Source organism: Crocodylus porosus, unplaced genomic scaffold (assembly GCF_001723895.1).
Source record: "Crocodylus porosus isolate Cpor-Errol unplaced genomic scaffold, CroPor_comp1, whole genome shotgun sequence".
Classification (NCBI taxonomy): Eukaryota; Metazoa; Chordata; order Crocodylia; family Crocodylidae; genus Crocodylus; species Crocodylus porosus.
This window is the reverse complement of record NW_017728923.1, coordinates 9,231,258-9,257,641: the sequence shown is the minus strand read 5'-3', so window position 1 is coordinate 9,257,641 and position 26,384 is coordinate 9,231,258. Positions and strand designations below refer to the sequence as shown.

At 39.1% G+C, this 26,384-nt stretch overlaps 1 protein-coding gene and 1 long non-coding RNA gene across 2 annotated transcripts in view; one reads left to right on the top strand and one right to left on the bottom strand.

Moving 5' to 3' along the window:
- The window catches only part of RBFOX1 (RNA binding protein, fox-1 homolog 1), a 1,970,253-nt gene that overhangs the window by 1,722,401 nt on the left and 221,468 nt on the right, over positions 1-26,384 (bottom strand). The window lies entirely within an intron of this gene.
- LOC109313480 overlaps positions 24,489-26,384 on the top strand; it is a 25,102-nt gene continuing 23,206 nt past the window's right edge. The window contains exon 1 of the long non-coding RNA XR_002102060.1: positions 24,489-24,502. This is a non-coding gene — a long non-coding RNA (uncharacterized LOC109313480). The remainder of the gene's footprint in view (positions 24,503-26,384) is intronic.

The following is a 26,384-nucleotide window of genomic DNA, read 5'->3' as shown; positions in this document are numbered from 1 at the left end:
CACAGTTTGCCTAGATAGCTTGCTTCAATGCTTGGCCACCATCAGAGTCAGGGTGTTTTCCCCATCTCTAACTTAAATTTCCTCTACTGCAGCTTGAGGCCACTGCTCCTAGTCCTGTCCCTGACAACCACAGAGAAAAAGCTGTCTCCATCCTTTCTATAATCATATTTCAGGTATTTGAAAACTATTATCAAACACCCACTCAGTCATCCTGCTAGTTAGGTATCTGCCCTACAGTATTTCTCTGGCTTGTTAATAAGAATGTTGAGAGAGACTATATCAAAAGCCTAGCTCAAGTTAAGATACCTCACATCCACTGTTTGCCACCTTGCCACAGAGACCGTCATCTTATCAAAGAAGGAAATTAAGTTGCTCAGACATGACTTGTTCTCAGTGCATCCATGCTGGCTTCCTGGTCTCCTTGTTCTCATCTAGGTGCTTCCCTTGCTGCATCTCATCTTGTGCCTTGACCTTCCTAATTTTCTTCCCATACACCCATGTAGTACTCTTATACTCTTCTACAGTAACATAACTAAATTCTCAATTTTTATAGGATTTTTTTCTGGAGTTTCAGGTCACTGAAGAACTTCAACTTATGAACCTTACCTACATATACTCAACTGGTAGACATTGATTACTAACAAAAAAGCCTGTTCCAAGGATAAATCATCTTGCATCCATATGACGGCACCAGTAATCAACAGGGAGACATCTGTTATTTCTGGTATGGCTGTTAACTAGAACTGGCTAAAAGAAAGGTAGCCTCAGTTACCGATTATAGTTGGGGGGTAGGGGAGGAGCTAATTTTTCCCCCTTCAACATGGAGAGAGGGACAGGTGGCTGCTGCAGCTCCAACTCCAGTCTAAATCGTAGGCCAGAGCTGTAACAGCTGCCTGGACCCCACTCTGTCTGCGCCACTGTAGCCTTCCCCACCCTGGCATGCCCCCCACCCCTACAGCCTCAGCCCTCTTCCACCCCATTGGCTTACCATGAGGCATGGGTTTAGATCTATTCCCTCCTGGGAACAGAAAACATGGAAGTCCTAGACCCTGTCTTGCCACCAGTAGCATTCTGCCAGAATCAGCCACTGCTGCTGCTGCTGCTGCTGCATGGTGGAGCAGGGGCCAGAGCTTCCATGTACTCTGTGCCCAGGAGGGGGTGAAACCAGACGGTGCCTGGTGGGGGGGCAGGAGAGGAGGGGGCAGGAGAGGGAAGAGCAGGCAGTGGGGGAAGAGGCTGCAGGAAGGCAGGAGTGCAGGGTGCAGAGACTATGGGGAGCAGGCAGCAGGGGGCACAGGCAACAGGGGTGCAGATGCAGCCAGGGAGTGGGGCAGGCTGTGGGGGAGGGGGGGGAGGGAGCAGAAGGCAAAGGGGCTGCCTGCTCCTCCAGCCATCTGTCCCCCCAGCGGCTGTTTTCCCTCCTGCAGCAGTGGAGGGAATACATTTAAGACAAACCTCTGATAATTAGGTTTTCTACATGGAAAATTACAACAAATTTATAAATCTTCCATATATATAAAATCTAATCTGGGAGGGTTTGTCATAAATTCAAAGTCATCTTGGATCCAGGTAAATATGATATTTTCCTGCTAAATTTCTATCTGTCTAATTGTAAGAGACACGGATTTCTGCAGATGTTATTTGTTGGATCACCTCTACAGTCGAGAGAGACATAGATGAGTTTTCAGGTACCTGAAAAATTTAGCAGGGAGACAGCGATAGCACACCCAAGCTTCACTGACTGAACAGTCTTTCCACAGGACAGACAACCTAGATCCACATTTACAAGGAAGAGTAGAGCAGTACCCAAAAGCTCATTTATAGCCCTCTCAACTATACAGTTGGTCCAATAAAGGTATCACCCACAAAAATCCTTGGCTCTGGCATTTTTCCTGGACTATCACAGCTACAACATCACCCCAACATTACCCGTCTAACTGGCATTTTAGTTTACATGTGTAAAGCAAGACTTATGAAGAAATTGTTTTATTAACACTACATTGGAAGGTTCAATATAGAGTGCAGCACACAGGGATAATTTATAAAAAAGTAGGCAACAACCCAGTCTGTACAGCTTTCTGTCTTGAAAAAGTCAGAGACAGAAGCCTTTTTTTTCAGATCAATTTTTGCAGTGGCATATTATGGACATTTTTCAATCAGGGAAAATACTCCTGAATTATATCCAAAATTTCAGGTTATTCCTTGGCTACCAAGAACTTCTATTGGGTACAATTTTCTCAAAATGGATCCTGCATTTAGCTGGTTTTTTGGCATCCCTCAAGGAATGCAGACACTAGGCATTATATCCAGTCAAGGCACCACAAGCTAACCTTACCATCTGCCAGTTGGGCTCAGGGCCCCCATTTATGCACACAAATGGAAGAATGTGAACAAGGCATGAACTGTACTCTGGAAAGACATCACCATCATTAGCATACAAACTGAAAATTTGATATATGATATCTGCTCATTTTGCCAGCTTAGTAGTTGATTGGAGCATTCCTCTTGAAGACAGAGATATTGTAGAACTTGGATATCTGTATTCACAAGTCTGATTTATTCTATTGCATTTATAGGTTGCCATTACCAGTTACCTCATTCTGCTCTTTTTTTATAGGGCATGCTGTAAATAAATGCATATGTAACTGGGCAGAGAAGCAGCCAGTTGGTTACTAGGTGTTTACAGCTAAGGATAAGTGCCAGGCAAATTGGATGGCTTTAGCCTCCATGGACAGGAGACAAAATTACATATGTATTATTACATATTCAGAATTTGGTAGACAGGACAGAGATGATGTTTCAGGTTCAATTTCATTTGATGAGAATTTAGGGCCTCACAGATAGTTTTAGATTGATCAGAAGGGATCTTTAAATTAAGCAGGATGCCACTACATGGCTGGGGCAGCATGCATATGTAGGCACACATACCCATGTGTGTGGGGGAGATGGGGGGGTGAGACAGGCAGACAGAGATGGGGTCTAAGAGGTCACAACTGTAGCCTTCTTAAAGCTGAAGGGCACTTCCAAAACTGACTGCTGCTAGGCAACTGTTGGATTCAAGTGCATTTAATACTTCAACCAGCTCCTCCTAAATTAAAGCTCTTCTAAACACTGAAATTAAGTTACACTCAAGAGTTTTATCAGCAGAATATCCTCCCACCGAAAGTGCTATTCTGAGGACTTGATAATGGTTCAGCAACAAGATAATGTACCTCATAGAGAAAAAGAACAGACTTGTGGAATCTCTAGGCTCACATTGTGAAAACAGGGCCTATGCACTAAAGATTCTTACAGAACACTTTAGCTATAAAAATATGAGACTGTCTAAAGAAGTCTAACTACCAGAGTTCCATCAAGCACATCCTCTTCTTAATTGCTAACTAGCAGCATAGCCAGGATATCCAGAAAGAAAATGAGCTCCTTTTACTGAAGCTTACACAGATTTTTGGACTATTTACCAAACTCAATCTCCTTTCTTCTGAATGAAGTGTTGGCTGTACCTGGCATCTAAAACATGATATCCATTAACACTTTCTGCAGAAGTATCATTTCCTACTTCCTGTTGTGCAAAATCTTTACAGCACTAGATTTTACTTCTATATCAATAGCAATATGGTACACCTCCTAATGAATAACTCAAATAACAAATTTTAGGAAGGTTTTCTAGTAAATCTTCTAGTAGATCCAATCTAGTGAAGAGGACCACCTGCTTATACTGTATATCAGCATGCAGAAAGTTATGAAAAAGACAAGTTCCATCATATTCCTATTTCATTACTTCTAAATGGTCTGTATTTACAAAGATGAGATGAGCACTGAAAGGCATTGCTTTATAAGGTTATGAGTGCTGTTATAAATAAATTAACATAAAAGCTAATTAAACAATTTTAAGACTGATCGGCAGGTGAATCACCATGATAGAACTGAAGACCTCCTCTGTGAGGTGGCAAAATATCATAGATTGTCTCCTCAGAGTAAGGTATAGTTATGAAAATGTTATAAGAAGAAGAATATGAAGCCAGAAATACGCACACTCATAAATCATTGTCTTTAGAACTTCCATATTAGGAAGAAATTCTTAACGTAAATGCCTTATTCCCTGTTTCTGTCCAGAACTGATAATATAAAACGTATCCATTATGGCCTTCAAGACCATTTTTAGTGAATGTCCAGTTTATTTCAGATGTCATATTTACAGAAAAGATTTCTATGGAAAACACCTGTTTTTTCAATAAAAGCACATGCCATCTCCTAAAGAGTTTGAAAGATCATTGGAAAACTGTACTCAGCATCCTTACCTATTTCCTCCTAGGCTTTCAAGCTAAATTTGGTATGATTTATGAAGCACATTATGTGTAGACAACCAGCAAAGTGGAATCCTAATGCTACTAAAAATGTAAACATAAAACTGCAATGCATTGCATTACGGTCATATGTTTGCAAAACATTTATATTTTAATAGTCTTTGTTATCTAAGTGGTGTACACAGTAGGTGTGTCTACACATACATTTTATTGTGTACTACCTTATTTTACTGAGCATTAAAGCATCACGAAAAAATGCGCAATTACACTTATGTGCAGTGAGGTAAGTGATGCTTAACGCACAGTAGACCAAGTAACATGTGCATTTGTTACCATTCTTTAAGGAAACCTAGTATGCATGTCTTTAGTACCTTACACTGGAGTGTGCCTATATACGAGCATGGAGGCTACTCTAGTGCGCTGGACTTACAGTGCGTTGGAGCAGACTTGATTAATTGAGTCTGCTGGAATGTGGCAATTTCTGCACTCCTGAAGCCTCCTGCATCATGTGTATCCACATGTCCCTGAACTTAAAAATGGTGGCAAGAGCACTTGAACTAAAGCTTTTAAAAAAAGCTTTAGTACAAGCACCCACACCACCTTTTTTAAGTGTGGGGATGCTGAAACATGAGATACAGCAGCACTTTAATTAGAATGACTGTTGGAGCCGCTTCAATTAAAGCACTCCCCGCTACCCCCAACCCCAGAGCACGTGTAAAAGTGCCCAGAGGTACTAAATTTAAATGCACATTAGAAAAAGCACCTTAATCCATGTGTAGACACACCTAGTATTCTGCAATTATTTCTGTGGTTTTTCATACCATCTTTTTTATATTTATAATTCTTTAATGTTCCAAGAGAACGCAAGACAAAATTCTGATAAGACACCCTTATTAATGTGCAAATAAAGTTTTAAACCTTTTTAAGTTAGTCTTGGAGTTGGTATTAATGACATGAGGGGAAAAAAAAAATCAACAGACTCCATTTTATGGCATATAAGTGACTGTAGTAGCTGAGGGCATTATTCTAATTGCTAGAAGTTAATTCTTCCAACAATAAGTATTACTAAAGATGAAAACTTGTCATCAAAAAGTTATATACAAATATATATTTTAAAAAAGGAGAAAGAAAAAAAATCAAATGACTTGTGAGTTGTTCTTTTATAACCCACTATGTCAGATTCCATACAATCAAGATACTGTCTACAAAACTTTTCGTAATTTTAAATTTAAAATTGTTTAGAACTAATTTGAAGACTTCTGTAACATCAGACTGTGGATGCCTGAGTAGTTTAGCTTACAGGGCACTTTTAGAAGTGCTCCAGGATTGTGAGGGGAGGTGCTTTAATTAGAACAGCTCCAAGAGCCACAGCATCTTGTGTATCAAGGTCCCCATGCTTAAAAACGGCAGCAGGGGCATTTGAACTAAAACTCATACAATGAGCTTTAGTTCAAGCACTACCACCACCATTTTTAAGCTCAAGAACACTGCTACACGAGACTCCGGAAGCACTGCTGGACTGAGGTAATTGCTACACTCCAGCAGACTCCATTAATTGAGTCTGCTCCAAGGTGCTATAATTACAGTGCATTGAAACAGCCTCCACGCTCATGTACTGGCACCCACAGAGTCTCCAATTAATACAAAATTTTAAAAAATAGTATTTCTAAGTTAAAAGAACTTTATTTCCAATACCACAAATCTCAATAATGCCTCATGTTCTTTACTTCAAGAGATAAGTATCTTTCATAGCTGACTTGCCTGCCTCAATTACAGTTTATCTTAAAATCATGCAAACTTCCTGAGACAAGAAGAAACAAGGAATAACACATAATAAATAGACCTTTTGTTTAAAACAAACACTTACCATTCTGAAAAGAGAAGAAAGGAAATTGGGTCAGATGAGAAGATTAAAAGGAATTTCTGTGGGGGAACATATTTAAAAATATCCTGAAATGATAGTTGCATCATCTTGTCACTCGCTTTTCAACAAGAATATAGGCTAACATTTCCCTACCTGGCTTTTTTATCGTTAGACATTTTAAAAAGTGACTACATTCAAAAGGGCTTAGAGTAGGTATTGAATGCACCTATGTAAGCACCCAGTTTTGTAAATTTTGGTTATTCCATCTGGTGCAAAAAAAATGTATATTGGCCCAAAAGTGAATCAATACTGCTGATTCAGTTTGGCAGTTCTTTCTTGTTAGCTTCTTGCAAGATATAGGAGAGGTCAGAGTGTCTTTGAGACAGAGGAAACTAGCATTTTAAGACAGAGTATGCCCTGCATAGAAAACAAAGAGAAAAAGCTTAGGGAGAAACTTAGTTTGAAACTTCTGTTTTCTGAATTGCATTAAAAACTCAAGGAGGGAATCAGTTTAGACCATACATAAACATGATGCAAATATATATATTCACTTGGAGCAGGTTGGAAATTTCATGCAGTTAGAATACTGATATTCCTCCAGCATGTTAAACGTAGTCTGGCAACTTTGCAAAGACTTTCTCCAGTAAGACTAAGCAACTGCTTAAAGTAAAATCCATCCGATGTTCATATTTAAAACTTAAAGATCTTGCATGCAATGTGTGAGGGAGTGAAGGAGTGAGCAGGCTCCGAGGTTTCCTACCCCGGCGCAACTGCGCTAGGTCCCCGCACTCAATCCCGGAATGCGGGGCGCAAACTAACCTTCTCCAGGTGCACGGGAGAAGGCGGGGCCCGGACGGCAAGGGCCAACATAAAGGAGACGCCGGCGCCAGGACAGCAGGCGGCGGAACCGGAAGAGTCCGGCAGGGAAGTGGACACCGGCGGGAGCACGCTCAGGCAGAGGCGCCCTATCCTGAAGCGTGGCCAGACTTTCTGGCACAAGGGTAAGCCCCTGCAGGGTTTTGTGAACCCAGGCAACCAGCCCAGCGAGGCCGCGGAGGGTAGGAAACCGCCAGGAGCGGCTGGTCCCCGGTAGGCCCGGCTACCGTATAGACTATAATAGAAGGGCAAGCACGGACTGTGAGATTGCCACTCCATTAGTAAAGGACCAAGGGGTTGCAAGGAACCCTAGAGGCGGGGGTACTGAAGAACTCCTTGGGAGTTAGAAAAGGGGTTTCAACACCACGGCGTGCAGGGAAAGAGCGGAGAACGTCCGAGGAGGATCGAGGCGGGCTCCAAGCTCTGAAGAATCCCTGGCTGTACCTGTTTGTGTTGACTCTTTGGTGGTTTTCCTTTTTTGGACTAATTCAAGAGATACCTTGTTAGGTGGCCGACCTAGATAGGCAGCCACCACCTGGAGGACCGGGCGAGGGTGTAAGGGCGGCGGAGCCCTCATCGACGTGGGACCTTGAGAGTCAAGGAGTCCCACTTTTGGACTGGCACATGCCAGACAGATAACACTGAACCGGATTACAATCAAAGTCGTGGCAGGTGAACCGGACACGTGCAGCCCTCAGGTGAGCGACCCTTAGCTACTGGGAAGAGTCCCAACGCGGGAGGCGGAGGGTATGGCGAAGTCGTGCCCTCCTCCACACAATGGAAGTTGCTTCTTTTCCTCCCATAGGAGTAATTTTGTATTTTGAGAAGAGAAGGAGAAATGTATCAAGGGGCTTTGCAGAACTGGTAAATGAGGCTGCCTGCCTGATACGCAGGGAAAATAAAAATCGGGAAATATTTTTATTAATACAATTTGTCAACAGTGATATAATTAAATCCCACTCTCCGCAGACACCAGTGACTAATCATCTTATACCCTGTCCACAGGGAAGAGGGCAGGGGAATGCAGGATGCCATATCACAAATGTGTGTATAAAGTAACAGAGGGTATCATCTACACTCGGCATATGAAAGACAATAACATGAAGTTAAAACAATAACAAGACATTATAAGAAAAAAATTAGAAATCTCAAAGATGCTACTTCATTGATGACATGAGTAAAGCACACCCTTAATGAGTTTTTTAAAAGTGCTCTGTTGAATAGGTTTGACTTGAATGCATGTTGTCATGAGCTCAAACACTGACCCAGGTCTTTACTGTACAAAAATCATCCTTAAAAAAAGGTGGGAGAGCAGAGTGGAGTTGAACACAGCCTTTAAAGTTAATATTATAGCATTTTTTTTTAATTTTAAAAACGTTTTGGGGGAAAAAGCATCTAACTCATTGAACCTCATTGTCTGAAAAACAAAAAAGGCAAAATGACAAGAACATACTGACATCTGCTGGCATTTTATAAACACATTGCATTAGAGATAAGGGTTTAATACAGTTAGTATGTTTTTTATAGTCTCATGTCATAACTGGCAGCCAGGATTCAGCAAATTAATGCTGACCATTATGTTAACTTGGATATAATGAAGAAAAAGAAAGACTGATGGCTTGCAAAACCCTGGTGTGTATGCCATTGCTGCAGACGGTCTGCATAATTATATGTATTTTCCCCTATATGGGATCTCTAGGATATTACAGAGAATTATATTTGTCTGGTCTCTGTAAAAATGGTCTGTGGTGAAGTAGAGATTCTAAACATTCTTTCCTTAATTTTCTATACCAGACAATGGCCAACATTATCCAATTTTGGCTCTGAGAATTCACCTTCTAATCCCCACCAAGGCAAAACTTACAGGGAGACGTACTGTTTCACAGCACTAAATAGCCATTTAAAATGTCCATATATACAAGTGTGCCTACTGAAGGATAGGGCTCTGCATGTGTGCGCTACATATAGTGAATATTACATACACAGCACTTTACAAAATATTAAAGGAACAGATTCTCCCAACATCCATCAGATAAGTTACCATAGGTATACGAGTTTACATCAAATGAGGATCTGACCCATAATACTTGCCGCAAACATCTACAACATTATTTCAAATTTTAAATGTGCAAGAGTTAGAAACAAAAGTTATTGGACCTACAGAAACTGTAATATAGGCCCTATCTGAATAGGTATTTTTTATGTACTTCTAAATTTACTGGTTAGAATGTGTGCTATACATTCACTTTATGCTTGCTATGGGAATCATAACTTAAGATTTCTTGACTTGCGTGTATTTTAATGAAAAGCTATGGTTGAGAATTTAAACACAAAATGGCAGAAATTCAAAATTATGATTCATGCTAAGCTCACAACTCAGCTGCATCCAGCATATATACTAGGACGTTAATTTAACAGTAGATATAGTACAAAAGATTATGCATGCACAGAGGCAAAGTTGTGCATGGGGGAAAGCATAGCTACAGTTCCTAATTATTGAGCATGTACGAATCAACTGTAATATATAAAGATGCATTAATGTTGCATCATCTCAATTGATTTTTTCCCTCAAATAAAAGGGATTTTTTTAAAAAATAGAAGACCGAATGTTGTACTGTTTAAAAGCCAGTACAAGTTTAGATATGAGACTTGTTTTAATCAATATGGAAAATGGGTTCAACCAGTCCTCTGTATCACCCATCATCATCATTAGTCCATAAGTAAACAGTATTATTTTTCAGGGGAACATGCAAGAAACCTTGTAGCAGACGGTTACAAAAATAGCCTTCACATATTGAAAATCTCTTCCTGAATCCCTATTAATTATTGGTTGGTTTGTGCCCTTAAATCTGAGCTTTAATAAAATTATTTTTCGTATTTCCTGTAAAACTTCAAATGCTTTTAATGCATAGAAATGTCTAATTTTTAAACAATAATAATATACTTTTGGCCTGAGTGATACCTTTTGACAAACAGTTTCACTAGCTTTACACTGTAAAAATAATAATTCAGTTCATCAGTTATGATGTCACTTAACAGACGGCCGTTCTTGAATTATATCAGAGAGTAAATAAGGGTACCTATTTTTTTCTACTTGGACTTTCAAATAACAACTTGAGTTACAATTCAGTAATGGGCATGGGAATGCTTAGGGAGGTTCTGTTGGTTTGTATGTTTTGTTTTCTTCCATTCTATTCTATTCAGAGGGCTGTGGCAAAATGATGTACAATCTTCTGAACAAGGCAGAGTTTTTCATCCAAGATACTGTATGTTTACTTTTTCTTTTAGTGATCCAAGTAGAAGGACAGTTCCTAATTAAGGTACACCAATACCAAAATGGTTCACAACGAGCAGGAGAGCAGAAGCCTGCACGAGCAATGCAAGGGCCCCAGCTCCGTAATAACAGCTCTTCTGAGTGCAGCTGACACTGAAGTTCCAATATTGTACCTCCAAGCTCTTGTCACTAATGAGCTTGTAGTAACAATATCAATACTTAGCACTTTTTGACTGCTACTTCTTGAAGCCCATCTGTCTTCATATACTAATCTGCATCTGTATTTATTAGACAGATTTTATTTTTAAAACATCTGAAAATATATACAGCAACATTCCTTAAGATACTCTACAAATGTTAATTAACTTCACAACACATTAGAGAGGTAGATAAATATTTTCATTTACACATGGAGAAACAGAGAAGCAAAAAAAAAAAAAAAAACCAGCAGAAGCCAGCTCTTCTGGCTCCCAGTTATATGCCTTTCCCACACAACTAACTTTCCTTCCTTCCACTTAGGAGACGTACAGTACCAACTACAGGAAGACTAGCTCCTAAAGCAAAGCAGGGGATGGTACACAGTTCTACAATGCCAAATAAATACTGGTCCACAGAAAAGGGCATAAAGAAAGACAGAGAACAGTGGTCATCAGCCCCTGCACACAGCAGATGGCATCAGCAGAACAGGAAGCCAAAAATCAGCAAGTAAATTATCAGAGACAGTCATGGGAACTGAAGATACACACTATGCTATGGAATCGCACAGCATTACCCAACTTGCCTGCTCAACTCAGAGCCAACATGTAAACAGATTTCAGGGGTTTCCATGCAGTCTTCCTGGATGATGCCTTTGCAGATGCTAACCATTCCTAGATGTAATGGCACTGCACTCTGAACACACAACATCTCTCATTGTTTGAGCACCATGTGTAAAAAGATAATCTATACCAAAATGTTAAGTTGCAACAGATAGGGATGCACTTGTCATTTCCACACTTGTTTTTAGTTCTGGTAAATTATTTCACTTCTGACATAAAATATCTATATTTGTATCTGCAAAATGATTCAAGAAATGTAAAGGATATTCTCTTCAGAATAATATTTGTAATTTGTAATTCATGCACCTTGCAAAATACTGTACACTTATATGAACTAGCTTACAACAACTATATGTCTAAGTGCATGGTTTAGTCCACCTGGCTCTCTAGCTCTGTTTTACCACCATCCAGACTTCTCCTGTCCTCACTGCCCATACACCACACCTAATAACTGCGATTACCACTCCATAATTCCTACTATCTTTACATACAGAGCCCAAATCCTACTAGTCTTTAAAAGTTAAGTGTACTTCTGAAATCCGCTAATTCCAACAGCCAGCCTTCTACCAAAGACAGATCCAAAAGGACCACTTTTGTAAACCAATAAAATTATTCCTTAATCAAGCTGACAGATGTCCATTTTGCCTCCTCCCCACCCACCCCTCCGCCCCCAACTTTATCCACTGACCCAGACATTTCCCAGAGTAGAATGTGGGGGGGTCCATGGAAAGTACATGCACACCAGGCTTTGGGATTGAGAGATTAAGGAGCACCAAGTAAAAGTTTTGCCTATAGCAGTGCAGATTTCTACAAGCAAGATGAACCTTGATTTTGTATTCTCACCTGAGAACTGCTTCAACTTGTAATAGAAGCACTCAGCAATGGTGCAGGATAGATGCAGAGGAACAGAATTAAAATAAACCTCATTCTTCAGTTTATTTTTTTCTGATTAATTTTAATGAGGGCAGGAACAGACATTACACTATAAGTGCTCAAAAACTGGTCTATACCCATAACAGAACAAATGTTTGCGACACAAAACTCGTTTATACCCGTAACAACAGAAATGTAGCACCACAGACTTGTTTAAAAGTGGTGGAACCCAGTCTAAGATCCCTGCCATCTCCTCCCAAAGTTTAGCTACCCTATGCCACTTACAGAAAACTGAATAATTTAGATCAATTCTACCACAGGATTTTTCAGTGTCTGTACCTCGCTCAGGAGAAAACCAAGCCAGCATCTACCTGAGCTGTGTCTAGTGCTAACTTGAGCTACTTTTCAACCTTCTCAAGTAAAACTGACATAGGAACCAAATGGACAACCTACATGCCTCCTGTAGTAGGGAATAACATGTCTAAACATCATTTAAAACAACCTTTTTGAAGTTCAGGGCCTTTTTTTTTAATCCTTTTCAGCACCAACCAAACAACTTGCACTACCTACATCTAATGGGAGATTAAGCTGCTATAAATCTGAAATTCCTTTGGCCTGGCCCATAAAATAATAGGAAACAAACATTAAATATAAAAGAGAACCCCCACAAAAAATAGCAGCTAATCCTCAGCATTTGGAACAAAATTGTGACTAAAGCAGTTTTGAAAACACTATAGTAGTCATTTTTACCATGGAAACAGCTGTGTAACACTCAACTGAAATTCTTTTTGACCAATAATCACCTTACCATACTAAAACACACATTTTCTAACGGTGGGGCAGAAGTATTTTAACTTAGGCAACTGAAATAAAATACTCAGGCCGCAAGCAGACATTACAATTAAGATATGATTAACCAGATGATCGTGTCTTAAGTAGTAAGCCGGCCTCACTTTCATGCAATTAACGGTGCAACAAAATATGGAATAATCCACGAAGGTATTACACAAAATATGTGTAATAACTTTGTGCCTGGTTTCCATCGCACCTGAAATTGAACGCATAGCCAGCACCCTTCAGGTGATCAGTGGTCCCATCTATGCAACAGCACCAGGGCTCTGGTGCACTCCAGAGACTAAGCACCAGACAGCTGATCAGTGCTCCTAGCTGCAGAAGGCCTCTGCTCCAAAGAACTCTCTTATGACTGGGAGCACCAGTCAGCATATTCCAGCTCCCCTTGCACAGGGGGTGGTTGGGATCTGATCCCTGATCTGACAACTGGCCTTCTGCCATGCATATGACATGCCCCCATTGTACTTTTAATTGAACACCTATCAGTGGCATCATTTACAGATAAGAGTAACACTCCAACAGTATTAAAATAGGTGCACATTTGACAATGCCTCACCAATAGTCTTAAATAGTTTGTTACATTTCTACAGGATTAGCATCATGTCCTTACAGGGATAAAGTAGAGAATTTATGAATTAAACATTTAACTCACATGCTCCTTAGCTTTGCTTTGCTACCATGCTTTACTTTTCACCCACCAGTGATTCTAAGTGCTGAAATATACTCTATTAAAGCTTATGACTAGGCTACTGGAAGAATAGTAGGCTATACCAATAGTATGTGTGCCATCATTTCACTATGGTTGATGACTTAATTAGTAACCCATAAACAACTAAAAAGTTATTTTTACATGAGAAACCAAAAAAAAGCACAGATAAATTCTATTCCTTCCATTTCAGTCAGTGGCAAAATAATCATTGTGCATGTCTAAATGAGACATTTACTATGGAGTAGACCAGTTAGCTCTGCAATAAATATCTAAGTCTTTATTTGTGCAGAGCTATTAGGCTGGAGTAAACTAAAACTCCACAGCAAAGTAGTACTTGTAAATTCAAGTAGTATCCTGCTGTGGAGTTTTTTACTTTTCATCAGTGCATGTGTAGACATGGCTAGCTAGGGCACGAGGGTGCTTCAGTGCAGGGGCTACCTGACAGCTAGGCCCAGCCAGCCCCTCCACAGCATGCTGAACTTGGTTGGAGCAGCCCCAGGCCGGCAGTCTGACCCCCTGGGTCCTCTGCCAGCCACAGCTACTCTGACCTAGCTCAGCGTGCTACATGCGTACAGCACCCCGGGAGCAATGAACTCTGGCATGATAAGCACCAGAGTTTACTTCATCCCATTAATATGTGCATGTAGACACACCCATTGACTTCAATGGGAAATCACTTGTTTCCACCGTCTCCTTGAAGAATAAGTATATTTCTTCTTAGAAATTTGGATTATTACACTTTAAAATATAATGTCTAGAATTTATTGTGAAAGTAGATCTTCCTATGGCAGACCCATAAAGTAGTACTAATCACCTGTTGCTATCATTCATCCTTTTTAAAAGGGGAGAGACCACTACTACATTGTTTGCTGTTATAAAGTATAAGCCAAACACCCATTTATGCTTTGTCTCAAAGTTAGCAAGAATCATGCTTTGTGATTCTTTGTTTGGTTTCATTTCTTGGTTTTACATAAACTACCTCATAAATACAAGTTGGAAAATGCACCAAGCACACTAGAATTTCGCCTATGACAAGCTAATCATAACTTAAAACTCCCTAATGGATATTGTGCGTGTCTACACGTGCCCCTCTGAAGGCACTGTTACTGCACCATCATTTAGTACTTCCTCTTGGAAGTATTAAATGACAACACAGTAACAGCTTGTACTGCACTGTACAGGTGGTATATGGTTATTTTGAGCTGCCATGTCATCATAGTGACCTGCTATGCTGAGGGAGCGCATCACTACAGCGACTTAGCTGTGGCATCACAATTTTTGCTCACAGACGCTGCCGTAGCACATTGCTACGGTGACGTAACGTCACGTGTAGACATGCTGACTGTGAAACAAAGCTTTTGTCTCAGTCCAGTTCATAGCAATGGCTGAGATAATGTGTCAGCAATGGGGCAGTTAGGGATCTAATTTGCAAGTTACATAAGAAGCTGTAAATACAAGTTGATCATGGAGACAACACCACTAAATTCATTTCAAAAGATGGTCCCTAGAATTCTCAGTTAAGGTCAGTACAGACACTTCCAACAGTGCGTCCCACTAGCCTGTACAGCAGCATGAAAGCTTCAGGTTTACATGTTAGAGATGTGGGGATTTTGTACTGTTGTGTTTTTACTTTTAACTGGCTATTTTTATTCAGGTAGGATTTGCTGCTGTTAAGTATGTATTGACACGTGCCGCCTCTTAACAACTACACAATTGTGTAATGTGTAGATTTCCTAGTGAATACTGCTTGGTTGCTCCCAGATAAAATCCTCCTTATATTTATTTATTTCCAGATTATAGGAAATACATATAAGATAAAGGGAATAAATAAATAGTATACAGGTAACAACAATTTGCACAAAAACAAGCGTGACAGTAATGTTAAGCAATGATGCACTGAGGTCTCTTCCAATGTAAAGATTCTACCATGTGTATTAAGAATGCTGATTCAGTGTTCCTTCAACATTCCCATCCAAATCTATCAGTTCTAATAAACAAGCTAAATTATGGCTTCTTCAAGTCAGATTTCATGCATAAAGCACTTGGCAGGATTTACTCTGCAGGCATTAGTCTTCCCTTGCATTTCTTCACCCCATCCTCCCTCTCCATTATATCTTCCATTGTATTAGTTCTCCTGTAGTACAGCATGTTACATCTATGTTAAAGAGAGTCTAGGAGCCATATTCAAAGCCTGCTGTATTTTTGTAATTGTAGCACAAAAATTCTTTTATATGTCAAATTACTGAAAGGCCTCATGCTGACCTTTTCTCCCCACTTTTGCTCGACAACAGTTTTAGCGCAGCTGAACAGCTAGACAGCTACAGTACTAACAAAAAATAAAACAATTAATTGCTATTCTTACCTCAGAAGCTCCAGAGCCAACAGTGAGGAACAAATAGGAAAATCAGAGGTAGAAAAGGGCCACATTTAGGAAACATATATGCCACATGCACTATCATGCTGATATGGCATATCCACAAAAAATCTACTGTGTTGCTCAGTATAGAAATTCCATTTTGAAGTAATGGCTACTCACAAATGGACTACAGAGCAATCCAAGACAGTGTTAACATTTCTGCATTTCTCAAAAAAGAAAAAGGCATTTTGGGGGGGAAATAGAATTGGAAAACCTTTCATTTCTGTTTACTATGATGTGCATAACTGACATGTCATCCATAATAACCACATGGTTGAATTGAATAATAGAGGTTTTATCATGAAAATAGACTACTTATCTGACTTTTGAGGACAATGAGACAACACAATTGTCTCCCTGGAGCAAAAGAGGTATGTGTGTTAAAAAATAATGGTAAAAACTGCAATACTAGATGCATCTCCCTGTTTATTTTAATATTAGTCATCATTTTATTGTGTGCCACTAATCTATTGCTCTGTATCATATGCCTATCTTATTCCTAAATTAAGAATTAGCCGAAGTATATTTTGATTAAAAACTATTACAGAAAAAGTGTGCCATCCTGCAGAATAACTATTTTAACAATAGGAATAATGGGGGGTGGGGTAGGAAGGGGCAGCCATTGGGTGGGTGTGTTTTAATCAGAATCAGTCAATAGTAAACCTGGTACTCACTGCAGTTAAGATTATATGAGTGATTGTGATGATCTTGGTATATTTTTAAATTATCTCTACGAAGAGCTTCCTGAAATCCTACATAATTTCTTCAGGACACCAATCTTCTAAAAATACATAGATAGCAAAATAACCCTGAAAAAAAATAAGGCCCGAGTTTCCAAAGCATTTAGCTTCCTAGATTTTAAGATACATACCTAGCAGCATTTACAAAATGCCTACACTGATGTCAGTGGAAGTAGATTTTCAAAAGAATTTAGGCATTTCCTTTTAAGGTGCCTACCTGCGCATACATCTCCTTTGAGCTAATAAAAAGAGAGGAGGAAAATACTAGTATATGGACTAAATACCATAGAGAATGAACTAACTTTAACTTAACACATAGCAATAAAAGAAAACAAATGAAATTACAAAAGTATTTTGTTACTGAAATAAGTTTTGCTCACAAACCCTATATCAAGAAGACATTTGTCGAGTTTAGATAAATAATAACAAACATAGCTGTGTTAATGCCAACAGGTATGTTCAGAGAAGGGTTGATTTCTTAGGTGGCTTACTGAAAGTTAGGGCTGTCCAATTTCAGCACTGCTTGGGGCCACATGGGGTGCTGGTGTACAGGCCCCAGATAGACCGCACATCACATGGACCATATGCTGTGGGCATGGTCCCCTGACTCCTCCCATGCAGGCAGGTACCTACCCCCAGGCTGTAGTAAGAAAGGCAACTGCATGGGCCCTTAGGCCACCAGTTTGACAGCCCTACTAAAAGTAATGGACTGTAGCAGGAAAATGAAAGATGGCCTCAGTAGCAAAGCCAACATGACCTTACCACTTAACTTGTCCTGGGGACAAGGTGCACCGCTGCTACTTGTCCGCAAGGAACCAAATGTCCACATACATCTGGGCGCAACCAATGCTCAGAAATAGGTAACTCATATATGAACAGAGGTGTATTTGTGATGAAACGATAATTTTTTGCTACTAAACTTTGTTTCACAGTAATTTAAGATAATTTGGCTGACTAAACAATCCTCTGATGGGACTAAAAATATTTTGCTTTGGTATATATTGGTTTAATTCTAGAAACCAGTGTACTCCATGTCAAGAAAGGGCAGCTTTAACATGACCAGACACTAATGTCTAGTATCCTCTGCTGCATGCTAGATCTGAAGCTCTATGATCAGATTATGAATCATGCAACACTCTGGTGCAGCAAATGCAGAAAACGTTGGTGAGTTAAATTTTAAAAAGTTCTTTTTAAGCAGATACACTGTATGCCGCATTTCTTATTTTATGCATACATGATGTTTGCCCCACTTTCACATACTTTTTTTGTGTTGCAAACCACTGGCTAGGTTACAGAAGTCGCAAAACTGGAGTTTGTACTGAACAGATGACTACTGGTGACTGTCATTCAGGAAATGTTTGAGCTGCTATCAATTACCAGGGACTGACTGAACTTTTGAAACTTGTTTATAACACCCAAAAATATCATCATGGTGATTTTTATTTTCTCAATTCTGTGGGAGGCAATTCTCATGTGGGATTTTTTTTTTCCAATTAAACTAAATTTAAGCATTCATTTTTTAAGCAACAGCTACTGTGCATGCAGCAGATGATCTTTCAGTATGCAACAATATTATTCACTCACCAGTATGGTAAAAGATAATAAGGTCCCATTGCTGCACAATATTAAATATATGCAGTCATTGGGAACTGCAAAAAAAGAAAGAGGTATTCTGCATATGGACACCGCTTTCATGCTTGAGTGGGAAATAATTTTCTTCTTTTTTTCCCCACTCAAGCATTAAAGCAGTGCCCATATGTTCAAATTAAAGACAACTTAAACAAAAATTATACAACTGGAATTATACCTATTAAAAGGTATAGTATTTACACACATACTAAAGCAACTTGTTCCCAGCTTGTAAATGTAAATTTGAGGGGTGAAGGGTGTTAAATTATCCTCACACACATATTCTGAAGGCTGAACAGAAAGCCAGGCTTCCTTTCTTAGAGCCTGACAGCACCCTGAGAGCAGGGTGAAGGAGGGAGCATACGCAAGTATTAAGACATCACACAATGGAAGCTTGCACATAAAAAACAATTTCTGGTCAAGGTATACACATTGACTTCTGCTGTGAAGATTTGATACCAAACTGACAGTCCCTTAACTGCTCTCAGAAGGTTCACATTAGCTTTTCACAAGAATCAGGCTCCTCTGCGTCCAAGTTTCTGCTTTGATATCAAATTTATCAGAGAATTTTAACATTAAATACAATTCCCACCTATTCCTTTTATGATTTGTGTATTCTTAGTGACAGTAATGGCAGTCTCCTTCATTCAATACATACATCTGGTATTAAAATTAGCGATCTAGTTTGCCTAAAGGTACGCATTAGTAGATTTTATATAGGCTAGTGAGCCTATCTGGCTTAACTAATTATTAATGCCGAAATGACAACCAAGGAGAGTAAGGGGAAGAATGGAAAAATATTAATATCATTGATTTAAGGCCAACGTTTTATTTAGGCTAACACTACTCCAATAACTAGTTTACTTGAAAAGTGAAAATAGAAATTGAAAGAAACCAGATTTTCTGAGAGAAGCAGGCTGGTGATCATTTAGGATAAATTCTAAACAATAATATGCATTTTGGAGTATTACACACATTCCAGCATCAACTGGGATTCTGTGACAGAAGAGGTATCTGGCAAGGAGGAAGTAAGTATTAGACAATGCTCCATTAGCAAATTCTGGTGCTCTGGGAAATAAATATGCAGGCAATTCACCCAATTCTCAAAGGCTAATTCAGAACTCTAAAATTTGTTACAAGAAGGACAAATTCATAGTATACCTTCCACATGTCTCTTTTTCCCTAAAGAACTTCAGCAATAGAATGTTAAATGTCTACATTTTTCTGTACTTCATTTCTCAGAGCTTCCAGAGACGAAAGGCAAGCTGGGCTAAAGATAACATTACTGCAGCCTTATAGCCAAAGGGAGGTCAATGTGTGAGTGGCCACCTGGTTACCCTTCATGACTATGGAGAGAAAATGCCGTTTCTAGTCACAGAGGCTGTTATTAAGAATCAAATAACTGGATATAGATGGGGGGTGAGGGGAGGAGGGAGGAGAAAGAAAGACACAAAATAACCTTAAAGCAAAAGATACTGTCATGGTTGTTAAAAATACAAAAAAGTACCTCTACCCACAGAAAACTGCAACAAATCCACACACAGAGTCATAGAACACTGAGTTGCACACTTTTCAACTCACAAATTTTGGGAAACGATATATGTGCACTGTAGTATTTTAATCTCAGCAAAAGTGTCATATACAGTGTGCTGTCTTCCTAAGACTATGCCTCATATACTATCTAGTTTGATATACAATCTGACATCCAAATACTTTATCCAAAAAATATTTTTTTCAATATGTTCTGCATGATTCCATTGACTACAACAGTAGACTGTCATTTCCAACTAAAATGCCTCCTCCTAACTCATCTCCCACACATTTTTACACTACCAAACTTTTCAAACAATACACATGTGGGTTGAAATGTTTTTTAATCTCAGGTCTGAGATTTCCGGGAAAGAGGAACAAAATTCACTTACTTATTTTTCAGTTATGGGAAAATGAAAAAAGAAAACAAGAACAACTAGGCTTTGAAATTTATCATGGGTATATACCTCAAAAAGAACTATCATTTTAAACAAGTTTAAAGATGTATTCAAGTTTAGGTTAACAACAAATGCAATTTTGATGTAACAAAAAGAAAAAACATTTTTGCCAACTGTTCTGTTAGCATACCCAGATCATTTCTTCTGGGTTCTTCTGAATTGTGCACTGGAGAGTAGATCCAAAGCACATGCACTAGGCAGCTTAAGAACTTACCATTTTTCAAAGCTTGCTACAACCTGCAACTCCAGGCCCTCTGGTCAGCACTTTGTAGTTTCTTCCAGTTTTTTCCAAGTGTTATTTGATCTTGAAGTGTTTACAGTTTAAAATTACCTGAAGTTCTTCAAGGCATATTATAAGGGGCACATGAAGATGCAGTATGATAATCTCAACTTTGTCTGAAGGATTAACATACCCTACTATTCCCTACTATATCTAAGGTGGAATGGTTCATTAAAGAAATTAAAGGGACGTTAACTACTTTGACAAACTGTGTTTACTCCTTCCTTGACTCTAAACTCTCCAACACACGCAGGAAATAAGATACAAACTTGGTCCTGCCCTAAAGAATGCCTAATATAATGCACTGTGTTAAGGTTGCATTGTTAAGCAAGTCAGTTTCACAGTTGAACTTGAATTCACATCTTACAATACAATATTGCTATGCAGGAATTGCACATTTTTATATGCATGTCTCCAAGGTTGCAGATATGTAATATTTTATTCCCTTTTTTGAGAAAGAGTATGTCATCACTTGAGAGTCTATTGTACAACATGTACACAAGGGAGAAGTTTCACAAAGCAGCATAAAGGAGAAGAATTAAGGATGGATCTTCAAAAACGTTTCATATTTGCTGACTGTTAATGCAGTGTTTTTACAGGTAAGCATGCAAGCCTTTTTTTTTTTTTAACTTTGATATAACCAAATAGTTCACATTTCAGAACAGAGCTTTTTCAGAAACTAATATATACTTTCTTTGAATAGTCACATGAATTCCACTTCTGTATAGTTCATTTTTAAATAAACAAATCTACAACTTAACTATAAGGACATTTAACAATACTTGCATGGCCAAAACCTAATTTTTGAAGTATGCCAGGCATATATTTGGCACTGGATGTTGCCTGCCATTAAACTAACTAAATTCCAAGCGTATAATGAAGCTGAAGTTGGTTCCCTATCCCCAGTTCCTTATTTGTGGTTCCTTTTTTATAAAGCTAATCCAGCTTCAGTCTCATTATTTGAGTCCTTCAGAACATTTATATGCATTTCAGTACTTCTGTTATGCACTACAGAGAAATCCCAGCATCCCAAAAGTATTTTCCCCGATGTTAAATGCAATTTCCTTTTGGATAATATTCATTATTCAACATATCAACTTTAAAAGATTCAAATTAAATTGTCTTATTTACAATAACCTATAATTTTGGATCTATTAAAATGTATCAAGACAGAATGCTCAAAAGGAAAAAAGTAGTACATATGATAAAATACTCTATAAACAGAAAAATGTTATTGTTATAAAAAGATGCATCCAGAAAAAAAATATGTTAACATGGATGAATTTAGGAACTTGGGGTGCAAAGTTAAAAAGAAAGCATTGGAAGGGATAACATAAAGAGTTATAAGGGAAACATCTAATTGGTTTAGCTTTACAAAACGCAATTTTCTAATCCTCATGTAAGTAATAACTTGAAGGAGGAGGAGAAAGAGGGGGACACCATAGGGGTGGGGCTGCTTTCACAGATACTTGTGCAGCATGGCAGGTCTTCCTGGTTTCTGGAGATATTTATAAGGGCCTTATCCAACTGATCTTGCACAGTCAATAGGAACTTGGCCACTGATTCCAGCGAGATTGAGGTCAAGATCAAAGAAAGACATTGCACCCACCATAATAAGTAAAGTGATTCTTGCCTCTTTCTACCTACTTTGTGCGCTCTTGTCTGCTACCACTTCAATTTCAGGTTCAGCAGCAGCAACACCAAAAACTTTCTTGCAGCACCCAGCAGAAAGGCAAGCTCCTAGGGCTCCCTTCACAACACCATGGAAATGGTTACTGAGCACAAAGTGCAAAAAAAGTGAAGCTGGTCATGTTTTACCATGGATAAGGTAAATAAAATGAAAGAGAAGATTTTTTCCTCCAGCTACCGATTTTTAAGTATACTAATTTTATCAGTGAATTGTAACCATAGCAGGTATAACTATTTCAGGCAAACCTAGCAATGGGTTGTTGGTATAATGACTATTTACATAAGTATCAGTTATTTCTTTTACTTCTGTCTCACACTAAGTCCTGGATCTTGCAATGGAACAGTCCAGAGAGGTAGACCCTGGTGAATACACAAGGCCCCACTGGGCTTACACTGATTCAGTTGCAGCACCAGAACCTGAGGGGACAAGTACAGAACCACTGGAAAACGAAGGAGAAAAAATTAGAGTGAACAGAATTACACTACTACAGTTTACTGTACATTCATGGAAGCTCTTGCTGGAAGAGGCCACCATGCAAAAAACTTTGCTGGATTAGAAAGCTGGTTGTATTTGGTAAGTTAATCATCAAATTCTTTTTCCAAGTTTAGCCCTTTTTCTGCCGTTGATTTGGACGATTCAATTTTTCCCCAACAAGAATTGCCAAACAACTATTTTAGGCTGCAACTCTTAAGGTAATTCTATCTGTGCAAATGGCCAGAACAAGACTAGTATACCAGTTAAATCTCACATGCACCTATTTTTGACAAACAAATACCCCAACACTGACCATCTCCTCTGTTCTCCAATACTGAGCGCAGTGGATTCAATACCTGAAGCCACTCACAGATGGAATTCTGATTAATTTCACCTGATGTGTCATACGTTAAGAGCTGGTGAGTTCAGGGTCTAATATTAGTATGGAGAGCCTCTCTTATGAAGTTACAATAGGATAGACATGCTCTACTTAGCACATTATCCCCACTGTACCTTTACCTAACTATCAAAACTAGATTTAAACTGTGGAAATCCCAGGCTTCCTCTGAAGCTAATCTGAAAAAAAGTCTTTAGCAAAAACCCTCTGAAGAGACTGTTTGAACTTCTCTTGTGTCCAACTGAAGAAAAGGTTCTTTCTATATAAAAACAATCATTTCTGAAGAAAAAGCAGACTCATCTTTTCTGCCATTTAAGCATACATTCACCTGTATTATATTGTAATTTAAACAGCTGTTATTATTACCAATGCAGAGGCCAAATGCCTTTTGTGCAGCAATTTTCTCAACCTGGGTGCCACAGTACCCTGTGATCCTTTGAGAGCCTTTCAAGAATACCACAGAGTGCCACACAATGCTGGGTTTACAAACATGATTCAGAAGATAGACACAGAGTTTTCAAATGGAAATCCATAGTTGTGGTCTTTCTGAGTTTTGTGCAAAAAAAAAACCTGCTCTATTTTTTTTTCGTATTACAGAAAAATAAGTGGGAAAACTAGGTGCTGGCATTATCCAAGGAGTACCTCAAGCCTATCCAGGTGTGCCTCATGTCTAAAAAGGCTGAGAACCACTGCTTTAGTGCATTTTTCCTGCCCTGAAGGAGGCATTTGTGTTTCCTAGGGCGGAAGCAGACGTAGAATGGTTTGCAAGCATGAAGCTCCCCAACTTTTCTCCCTCAATGGAAAGGGCACCACTCACTGTAACACTGCCTATACTGGGAAACTGGGAAAGGTAGAAAAAAATTGTGGCTAGTAGGAATGGCAACAGTAATAACAGGGAATAAAGAATACATACAAAATCAAAAAAAGGCAGAAAAGCCAGCGATGGGCAAGAAAGGATGTAGGGAATTAGGGAAGGAAGAGGGATCAGAATTTGAGAGAGAAAATGTGATGAAAAGAAGGGGATTAAAAGAAAGGAACCAAAAAAGTCCAGAGCAGTGAGGGGAGTGGACAGAACACAGATTAGGAGTAGTACATATATAGAGGCCTTGTCACAAGGAGACATGAAAACTGTTAAAAACAGAGAACCAATGCTTTTCTGAGGAACCTAGTACCTTTTCATTACTTTGTTGCGAGTTAGCAAGGCATGTAGGTATAAAATGAAGTCCCTGCACTGAGGGGCACAGAGCTATAATAATTCAAGCCAGCCAAGAATTTAACCCATCTATTTCAATATTTGCTCTCCTTATTAAAAAGGTTCGTATTTCATATTATGTAACAGTTATATGAACATAAGCATTAGGGAATCCAGTCTACTCAGTGACATCTGACTTCTCAAGCATTTCTTGTGTTACTATTCCCAGGAGTGCTGGCAAGTGCCATGGTTACAAAAGTATCAAAATGATGAACATGTGAATTAGCTACTATGTAATGCTAAATAATACCCTGTTGCCAATAAGTTAAATACTAGTAAAGTACACAAGCAGAAGCTTCATAGTACAAGTACTGCCCTCATTTCAGAAATACCAACATCCTTTTTTGATTTATGCAGCAGAAAAAATAAATTGTAATGGAAACTTGGTTTGCTGTAACTTTGAAACCTGGATTAAATGCTTACTTTCAGCTTGGTGTCTGGCTTCGTCTGTAACTAGGAACACTAAATATAAAGTGTTTCCTAAGTCAGTACCTCAGAAGTGTCAAAGTAAACAGAAATAGTAAACAAACAAGAATCCCATAATTAAAGTTCTTCTAAGTTGTTTGGTGTAGGTCTAATGACAGGTTTCTTCTAGATCCAATAAACTTGTCTACAGTTAAATTCAGTGGCCTAAGAGACAATAAAAATGCCCTTCATTTTTTTGTATTTAAGTTTTATAAGTCACTTTCACAATCCCCTGATGAGCCATATTTCCAGATCTCCAAAATACTATTTTCTTTATGAGAAGAGGAGCATCTTCACATCAGCGTGTGAACTGCTTACATGGGATAATGGACTTAGTTTTAGACTTCTATGCTCCCCCCTTCCAAACATTGACAAAAATCTCAGTCTCTACCACCAAATAACAGTTTTCACTTTAGCTTTTAAAGAGTGCAGAAACAATCATTTACCATTTGTCAATTGGTCCATAAAACCATCAGGAATAACATCTTCCATACCTACAAATATACCAGGACTAGACTGACAAAAAAGAAAAAGCAAAGTTTCTAAATCTCAGGGCATTGTCCTCTACAGCCATTATATTTTATAACTCAATTTACCTTGAAAGAGATGAGGTTTAGTTTCAGTTAAATCAGTCATGGGTAAATTGCTGCTTCATAATAAGATTATAATGACATGCTTTGCCACATTCATAAGCTGAACTAGTTAGATAAAAAGCGGCAGTTCTGTCTATTTTTTTGAAACATGCATGTTTGAACCACAAGAATCAAGCTTTACATGCAATTTGCTTCAACATCTGTGTGAATAATGTCACACTGGCAGCAACATCTCTGCTGCCCACTCTTACAAAGGAATTTTTGCAGTGTAAGAAGTGTGTCACTGTCATACCATAGCACTACATCCCTGTCAATCCCCACCCCAAAAACAGCGATCCTAGGCTAAATTGGAATTGATATAGCATCTTTTTATGCTGTGAAGTGACCATAAACAGACGAGTGCTTTTCCCAGCGCAGTGTGGAAGAGAAAACAAAATGATGAATAGTCTATTAAAAAAAAAAAAAAAGAAGCACGTATTGAAGACTTACAGGCAAGCAGAAGCTACATATCACCACTCTTTTAATCAGGAATTCGTCTGTAAGCAGACTAGACATGTTTGCCTTTTTTCTCCGAAGGAAAAAACCTAGAGAGATGATTTAGCCCGAAGCGCCCATCCTTTCCCTGCACGCCTCTCTAGGCTCCCCACAAGAAACAGCCAAAGCACCGCTGTGCAGCTAGGGGCCAGGTACACACCAGCACGCTTTTATGCCGCGGCTTAATCCATTCCCTCCCAGGCGCTCAGAAGCGCGCGAGCTCCCTCGCGACGCGCCTCCCCGGCCCCTGGCCTCCAGCCCCGGGCACGACCCGCCCGGCCCCGCGTCCCGTTACCTGAACCGCGTCTCGAGAACTTTTCTCGCCGCAAACAGAACTTGAGGCGAGCGGCAGCGAG